The following is an 8,780-nucleotide window of genomic DNA, read 5'->3' as shown; positions in this document are numbered from 1 at the left end:
AAGACTAAACATTTCTACTGGTTTCAGGAGTAGGATTGATATAGGGAGCACAGAATGGGGTAAGAGGGTTAAGGAATGTGTAAACAAGGGTGCTACAGAGAAAGGGATAAGGGACAAGGGACAAAGGAGGGAGGGTTGCTGCTTTTTAGAGTCTACTTCTACTACTTATAAAACTTATAAGTCTTACAAATATTAGAAAAATAAAAAAACATTAGGGGCTTAAGGCATCAGTGCCTAACAGAGAAACGAGATTAATTCTCCATTTTGAAGGACAGAATTTACCTGCTTAGCACCCAGATGCAGAAACAGATTTCTAATTGGTGAACACAGCCAAATGAGTTAGGAATGAGAACATAATCTGAACATGAGAAAAGCACTGCCATGATTTCACACCATAATACTGAGTCTCTGAAAAATCAGACAGTAATTCTGAGCTTACTTAAAGATGGAGCTGCATTTTGCCACTGAAGAATGGGAGTACTGTACTGAACAAACATGTACTACTGTTCTAATTTAAGGGACATGCAAAAAGAATAAAAGCCTTATCACATTGTACAGTTTTAAAGACTGTGCTACCTCTCTGCTTCCTGAATATTATTAGTTGGGCACAACACAGAATATGACATTGATAGACCTTGATCTAATTAATAGAGGCTACTACTCCTATTACTAGTGGCAATAGAAACTCCTTAGGCAAATGTCTGCATTAGTGAAGTTAATGGAAGTTTTGTCACTGTATTGAACTGGACCAGGATTGCACTGTCAGAATTAAAGCCAAAAGTAAGAGATCTTGCTCTAAGCACAGTGGTTACAATGAATATCCCTAATATGTACTTGATATCAGAGCCTTGATGAAGCCATTCTTCACCTTCAAATTGTCAATGACTGCTAAAACTTATTCCAAAATATTTTAGGGATTTGGAGATTTTTTTTTTAAATTATTTTTAATAGGACTTGACAACTCCTGACGGGGAAGAAAAAAAATGCTAAATTTTACATCACTAATTTTTCTCTTCCTTCAACTGTGTGCATCCTGCTGGCAGGTATGCTCAGAAAAGTGTGTAAATGAGTCAGGAAAAACAAGCATGTTCAACAGTCTGTTTTATTGAAGCATTCAAATTACCTTTTAAGGAAAGAACTCAAAGAACAGAAGTGCAGATACAGTCTTAACTGCCTTTTTTGTCAGAGGTCATGCGTTGTTTAGCGGCTGTAAAAATAATAATGTGGTTTGAGTCACCACAAAAATCTAAAATCCAATTTCCAGGCTTCCCCCACCCCTTCCCACGATTTTATCTCAACACCGAAGAGAAACTTTCAGGCAGACAAGCTCTATAGGAGAAAGGAGAAGTATATACATTTATACATTCTCCCTCAATTCAGTCCAGGAAAAGCCCTTCAGGCTGATAGGTAAGCCGTCTTTTTCTCATGGGAGTGTTCAGGGAATCCGACTCACTCAGAGATCATGCGTTGTTTAGTGGCTGTGAAAACAAATGTAAAAGGAAAATGTAGCTAGTCCTAAGGTGCCAGGAAACCTGATTTGTTTTTCACTCCTCCATAAAGTAGGACTGGATTCCTGGGAAGGAACTCCAGAGTGCAAAAGGGAATTTAGAAATTTCAGACCTGGAATAAAAAATATTGCCTGATGATTCTCAAAGGGCAACACAGTTTCTTCCACCTGACCTTGATTCATCTGGCTATAAGATTTGTAAGGGGTAAGCATTCTAAATCTGCAAATACATCTCCAATTTGTCCTGCTGATTATTTCTCTATGGGAAAAATGTGACCACTGTTGGCATTAAAGCTAACATTAATAGTTTAATTTCATAAGTGTTCAGAATACAGAAGCAGTTACAGATTTGAGTGTTATTGCTAACTGAGCGATTCTATTAACCTTTACACCAAGGTTTCGCATAAAGTAATACCAACAATATAGAGGATTCAATTAGAGAAGTGAAATCTGTAGAACAGTAGCACCGTTCTAGGTGTATTCAGAAAAAAAATCGTAGGGTTTACATAAATTTCAGCACGAAAAGTGCATTTTAGTATCATATCTGCTTTTATCCTGTGTTTGTGGATTTCGTTTTGGTGTCTACTGCCTGCTCCCAAACAGCTATCCTTAAAAAGGGAGCTCTCCACCTAACTAGAGATTTAAAACTACAGAGAACAGTGGATGTTTTGCTAAGACATGTTTTGAAATTTTTTTCTACAAAGATTTTTTTAACAAGATGTTCATTTTCATCAAGATGTTCAGATCGAAAGAGCAAGGAGGCTGGTGAAGAGACTCAAGCACAAGTCCTATGAGGAGAGGTTGAGGGAGCTGGGGTTGTTTAGCCTGGAGAAGAAGAGTCTCAGGGGAGATCTCATCACTCTCTACAACTACGCGAAAGGAGGTTGTAGCCAAATGGGGGTTGGTCTCTTCTCCCAGGCAACCAGCAGTAGGACAAGAGGATATGGTCTTAAACTCTGCCTGGGGAGGTTTAGGTTGGATATTAGGAAGAAATTCTTTACAGAGAGAGTAATCAGGCATTGGAATGGGCTGCCCAGGGAGGTGGTGGATTCACCGTCCCTGAAGGTTTTTAAGATGAGACTGGATGTGGCACTTAGTGCCATGGTCTAGTAACCACGGTGGTAGTGGATCAAGGGTTGGACTTGATGATCTCAGAGATCTTTTTCAACCCAGTTGATTCTATGATTCTGTGATTCTATGATCAGTAGAGGACAAATCTCACACCTAGAGCTTTTAAATCTCCTGTCTCACACTCAAGTGTGAAAGAAAGTGAATGACAAGAACCAAAAAATTAATCTGAAAACCTTTACCCAAAGGTAAACTCCTCCTACTTTGCAGTAAGTAATGAGAAAATTGCAGGATACTTTCCACACTTAAACGAATTAAAAACCAAATTGTGGTGTAGAGAGGAAGAGAAAGTGGCAATTTTTTACTAATTACTATTTGGAAAATCCAAACACTTTACACTCTGCTGTCATGTTAATCCTGGTGAGAAAGTTATCAACTCTATTTCTTTTGTATATTGCAAAATGCAACTTCAGTATAATGTATATTTATAGAGATAGATTTATTCTTTACTCCTTTTCATGCTGTAGCACCATTGTAGGTTAACCCCAACAGGCAACCAAGCTCCATCCTGCTGCTCACTCACTCCTCCTCAGTCGAATCAGGCAGCGAATGGGAAGGATAGCAGTGACAAAGCTTGCAAGTTGAGATAAAACCGTTTTATAGGGAAAGCAAAACCTGCACGCATAAGCAAAGTAAAAGAAGGAATTAATTCGCTGCTTCCTGTTGGTTGGTAGGTGTTCAACCATCTCCAGGAAAACAGGGCTCCATTATGTGTAATGGTTGCTTGGGAAGGCATATTCCATAACTCTATGAGTGTATCTCCCTTCTACATTCCACCAGATTTTATTGCTGAGCATGACATCATATGATATGGAATATCTCTTTGTTCGGTTGGGGTCCATGGTCCAGTTTGTGACCCTTTCCAGCTTCTTATGCACCACTACTTGGTGGTGGGGCACTCTGAGAAACAGAAAAGGCCTTGACAATGTTTAAACACTATTCACAGTCTTTGCATTCACGTGTTCACAATACTGTTTCAGTCACCAATCCAAAACATGGTACTGTTGCAGCCGGTATGAAATAAATTAACTTTATCTCAGCCAAGGCCGGTACAAGCACCCTTTCTGTTACAGGAAATTTTAAAATTTCTGCAAAGTAGTTCCAGTGCAGTTAAAAAAACTCTCAGTATTGACAGAGCACCATCTGAAAGGTTAACAGATAGATCCTAACACTTTAATTGGTTAGTAATTCAATTTGCTTTCACTGTAGCCGTTGGCAATCAGCATACTCCAGGGCCCCTCAGCTTGTCCCACTTTTACTACTGTGGAGTCACCTTTGGACAGCTCAGAGACAGAGGAGATTCACAGCAAACCAGCTCAGTCCTCCAGCCTTACTACCTACAAAATCATAATACTGCCTCTCTGGCTGCACTCAGTTATTTGGCTCTTAATTCTCTCCTGACTGTAGTAATATGACTACAAAACGAGAGGGGAATAATTTGTTAGGCCTGTAGGAAGAACAGACACTGTCAAAAGTTTCCTTCTCAGTGGCTGAAAATACAGCATACAGGAGAGGAAGGAAACAGAAAGGGACTGCTTTCACGTGTTGTACTGTCTGGCAACTTTCATTCTTTCTTTCCTTACAAGATGTTTTTGCTCTTCAAAAGGAAAAGAATAAGGAAAGTGCGACTACACACTTCAGTACACACTTAGGGGAAGAAGAGCACGCTTTTAGGATTATTTCACTTAGAGAAATGTAGTCATTATTTTCTTTTCATTTGATGCATACTGTTGGGAGGTAGCAATTTGTTTACAAGGTGAATTGCACATAATGTATATTGTGATCTGCAGCGGTAACAAGTTCTTTGTAGAGTGAACTAATCTATGACCTGAGAAATAAAAATGTAGCATAAAGGATGGGATGACAGCAGGGGCTTTGAAAGTACAGGCACAAAGAGCCAGGGGTGTAAACAACCAACCGATGACTAATTACTGGTGATTAAAGACATGCATCCTTGAGAGCTGGAGCTTGTTTGGGGTGTAAAAATGGAACAAAGTCATAACCAAGGGAAGAAAAGATTATTCATTCATTCATTCATTTTCTGAAAGTAGTCTGGTAGTAAACAGATATCATTTGATCCTGGGATACTTAACACCAGCTTGTTATTAACTGAAAGGGGAAAAGTGGATTTCCTGAACCCTACAGACTATGGGAAGGATTACTAATTAATCAAACAGAAGAGAAAGCAGAAATGCCACAAGAGAAAAGTCATATGCATTCACACTAAGTTCTGTGAGTCTATTTCAGCCTTGACTTTGTACAACACCTGGCAGCTCTCATCCTGTTACATACCATGGTGAACAATAGAAGAATATGTAGGGAAAAATAGAAATACAGTTTATTATCTTGAGTTGTTGTGCAAAGCCTTAAATCTCTTGATAGATTTCCCACACTCCTTCATAATTATTTTTACTCCTCCTTTCATGTGTATTTAAACTGGTAATGCTTTCAGCTGTAGCTTTGAATGAGCACACAAGACAGTACTTCCAACACCTCTAAAGCTCACATCCCAGAAGCGTCAATATCTTTGTGTTAACAGCTACATTCAAACTATCTCTCAATTTTAACTTGTATATATCTATTAGGACATTATATTTGTTTAAAAACTAGGTGTGATGACCAGGTGGGTTAGGCTTTTTAATTTTTGCACAGTTTTCCAGCTGAGTTTGTTTAGTGTGAGACAAGGTTTTTAATAAAGTCTCCTTCATGAAGAGCACCTGCAGTTTATTTTAAATAGATTTGGTAACCAAATTTTAATAAAATACACACAAGAAAATTACAGTTGTTGAATATAAAATATTTACAATGTTATTTCATGAGGAAGTATAAGATAGTGGAATAAAAACACTGAACTAACAGATCTAATTCCTGCAGAGTTTAACGTTAATTAAAAAAGTCCTATACGTTAATACAGCAATATGATATATTCATAGAAACATTCTCAGTGCATTCTTAAAGTATTGATATAGTACTTTAATAGACAGAAAAAAACATGTAGAAGTCCATAAATGTTTTTGCTTGTTTGCACTTATATCCACATTTGTGATATGTTTTCAAAACATAGCAGTAGCAATTTAAGTTAGAAAAATAAATAACAAAAAATATAAAAGTGTAGGAAAAACACAGCTTTTTAATGGAAATTCCATCCAATTTTTACTTTGTTCCTTCTTTTTCTTGCTTCAAGATTAATAATCTCATCTTCTGCATCTGTCTTATGCCTCTCTTCACCTAGGTATAACTTAAAAGGATAAGCTAATAAATCAAATTTTATGAACAACAAAGTAGCTGAAGAATTTTTTGGGTTTAGTATATCACCAGTAGGAATTTTGGTGGTTTTAATTGCTATTATTTGAGCTGTTTTATTGTGTACTACAAAGATTCAACCCTTTGTACCACAATAGGTTGTAATATTGCAACAAGTTGTGTAGGCAGGGTATCCCTCATAAGATATTCCAAATATCACCCTATTTCAAACTACTCAAAGAAAAATGGACCTAAAACAAAGGATAAAGTTTGCCTTTTAAATTATCCAGAACTGTACCACTGAAATAATTTTAGTTTAACATATTCAAATCAAATAGTATTCCATGATTTGTAGATCTTATTATATTTGGAGTTGCTTCAAAATACCTAATTGACAGTGGGAATTTGGGGGTTTGTGGTGCATGGTTTTCAAGGTGCATTTTTTTGCAAGTGAAATCACTGTGTCCCTGCCATGCTTTTCAAATCTTCAAATTTGACTCTATCTTGAAGTCACACAACAGTAGAATGAATGAAGAAAATTATCACAGTTACAGGTTACTCTTGCAAGTAACCATTACAGAAAAGGATTCCCTATTCCTGCTTTGTTTTCTTACTCCAAAGAAATCGCTGTCCATGTTTTTTTTAATTGCTGCAGGAGCAGAGTAGGGAAGATACACAATTCTATGAAGAAAAGTCAGACAAGAAGTAACTTAAGATGGCAAGCATCCAACCCTAAATTTGATTTTGACGACTCCTTTGTTCAAATGCGAGCAAACAAACAAACCCACACAGACAGGACTTCAGTTCTTTTGTTCTCCCTTATTTGAGAAGCTGTCTTCAAAATTCAATTCTAAGTGGTACAGTTACCACTGCAGTTATTTTCTACACAAAATATAAAAGTCACTAAATCCTTTGTGAATAAATATTCGTCAACAGAAATTATAAGTATAAGCTACAGCCTGAAGTGGACAATCTATGGGCAATCACATGATTAGTTAGCACAGTACCACTGACTAGTAACTTCCAAAGTCAACAGCTTGCAACCATTTGACACACTGTCTGATTTAAGTTAATGCCATATGAATGAATCCCCATTCTAATAGATGGAATTATATTACGTTTAAGATAGTAAATTCCTTGGTGAATAGAATTGTGTCATCTATTGTGAATATCTGCACAGGAGTTAAATTTCCAGGTTTTTTTACTTTGAGTTTTTGCGTAAACAGTATAGGAATAATTATGTGATGTTTTGGAATTCACCTATAAAATTTTCATTCAAGAAGGATACAACCCTCATGCTGAAAATGTCTCAAAGTGGAGTGCCAAAAACTAATCCCAGTATAGAAATTCTAATAAGCTCACAGCTTACTCTGATGTTTCATCTCCCAGAGATATGAGGGGCTGTAAGTGGCATCTGTAACCAACATCTAATTAAGCAGAATTAAGTCTTTTAGAATTTATGTGAGATGTTAATTTATCAGGAAATAAATAGAGGCAGATCTAGAGACCTGTGGCCAGATATATCACTGATTTATTGGACTAAAAATCTACACTAAGCACCGCCATTTTCACTAGGATTAAACATACATGTTGCAGCTAAAAAAAAAAAAAGAAAAAAAAAAGAATGAGATTATGGTGGAAAGTAACTGTCACCTACTCAAAAAACAAAGACTAAATGTAAAGAAGAAAACATAATAATAATAAAAAAAAAAGTAAGACAAATTATAGCACATTTCTCTCCTCATCTTTATAGACTTTAATCTGTTCTTTGAATATTTTCTTTTCTATAAACCAACTGGCAGTTTCTGCCAACACCTTGGACATGAAAGTGCTCAACAGCAGCAACTTTTCAATAAACAGGGATTCTTCATTGAAATGAGTCTAAGCATTTTCTCTTTTCTCAAACACAAAAAAGTCTTTAATAACTGTTAAATTATCTACACAGCACAACACAGTGTGTAGTATACATCCTAGATTTTTTCCAGATACCTTAATTTCTAAGCTAACACACTGAAGAGTTAAATGAAATTAAGATCTTTTTCAGAAGCAAAGTGGGTATCTTTTCGAGTTCAGTATGCTCCTGAAAAGGCAAAAAATCTTACTTTTAGTTCATAAATGGATTTTTCTCTCCATCTCGAATCCATTCTACAAAGGCAAGCTTGGGAGAAAAAAAAAAGAACAAAACCAAAGCAACAGATAAAAATACTTCATTTGTTAGTTTTAAAAGTTATAAAATGAGCAAGAATGTTCTCACAGTGAAAATTTCATGTGTAACATTAACTACAGAAGCCTTGGCAGGTCTTCCTAGGAACATAGAGCAAAATAGCACATTTTATAGGACAGGAATTCAGTGGCTCTAAGAAAATAAACACTGTAGATATACATTTATATGATAGTTGGATTAATGGATATGAATAGAAGAGAGGTCACAAGCTGGTTGAATTCCTCTTGTAATTATAAAAATATCACGGTTTAAACATAAACTTAACTCAATGGGAGTAGTGACACGCTGAACTTTTAGCTGAGCTTCAGTCCTTCCTATATATATTAAATTTCCTTCCAGGTTATTTGCATTTAGGGAATAGTATTTTCTAGCACATTAAACTGTCATGGTCTCTTCTAGAGGGAATAAAAAGGAATGGATTTGGTTTGCATGCCAAAATTGTGCAGGGCAAGATCACGAAAGCCTTCAAGTATTTCACAGGAAAAATACCATCTCATTCACAACAGCTATAAGTAACTTTCAGAAATCCAAGTTAGGTTTGTATACAAAATTTCAAATGTAATCACCTCTGTAACAGATATGCACTTGCTTGGAAACGTACAGTAGTTGAAATGCAGGAGTTAGTGGAGTTAAGGGGTTGGAATTCAATTCAATGTAACCCTCACAGCATGTTAGTTG

This window comes from Chiroxiphia lanceolata, chromosome 1 (genome assembly GCF_009829145.1).
Source record: "Chiroxiphia lanceolata isolate bChiLan1 chromosome 1, bChiLan1.pri, whole genome shotgun sequence".
Taxonomy (NCBI): domain Eukaryota; kingdom Metazoa; phylum Chordata; class Aves; order Passeriformes; family Pipridae; genus Chiroxiphia; species Chiroxiphia lanceolata.
The sequence above is the reverse complement of the archived record's forward strand: the minus strand, read 5'-3'. Positions refer to the sequence as shown.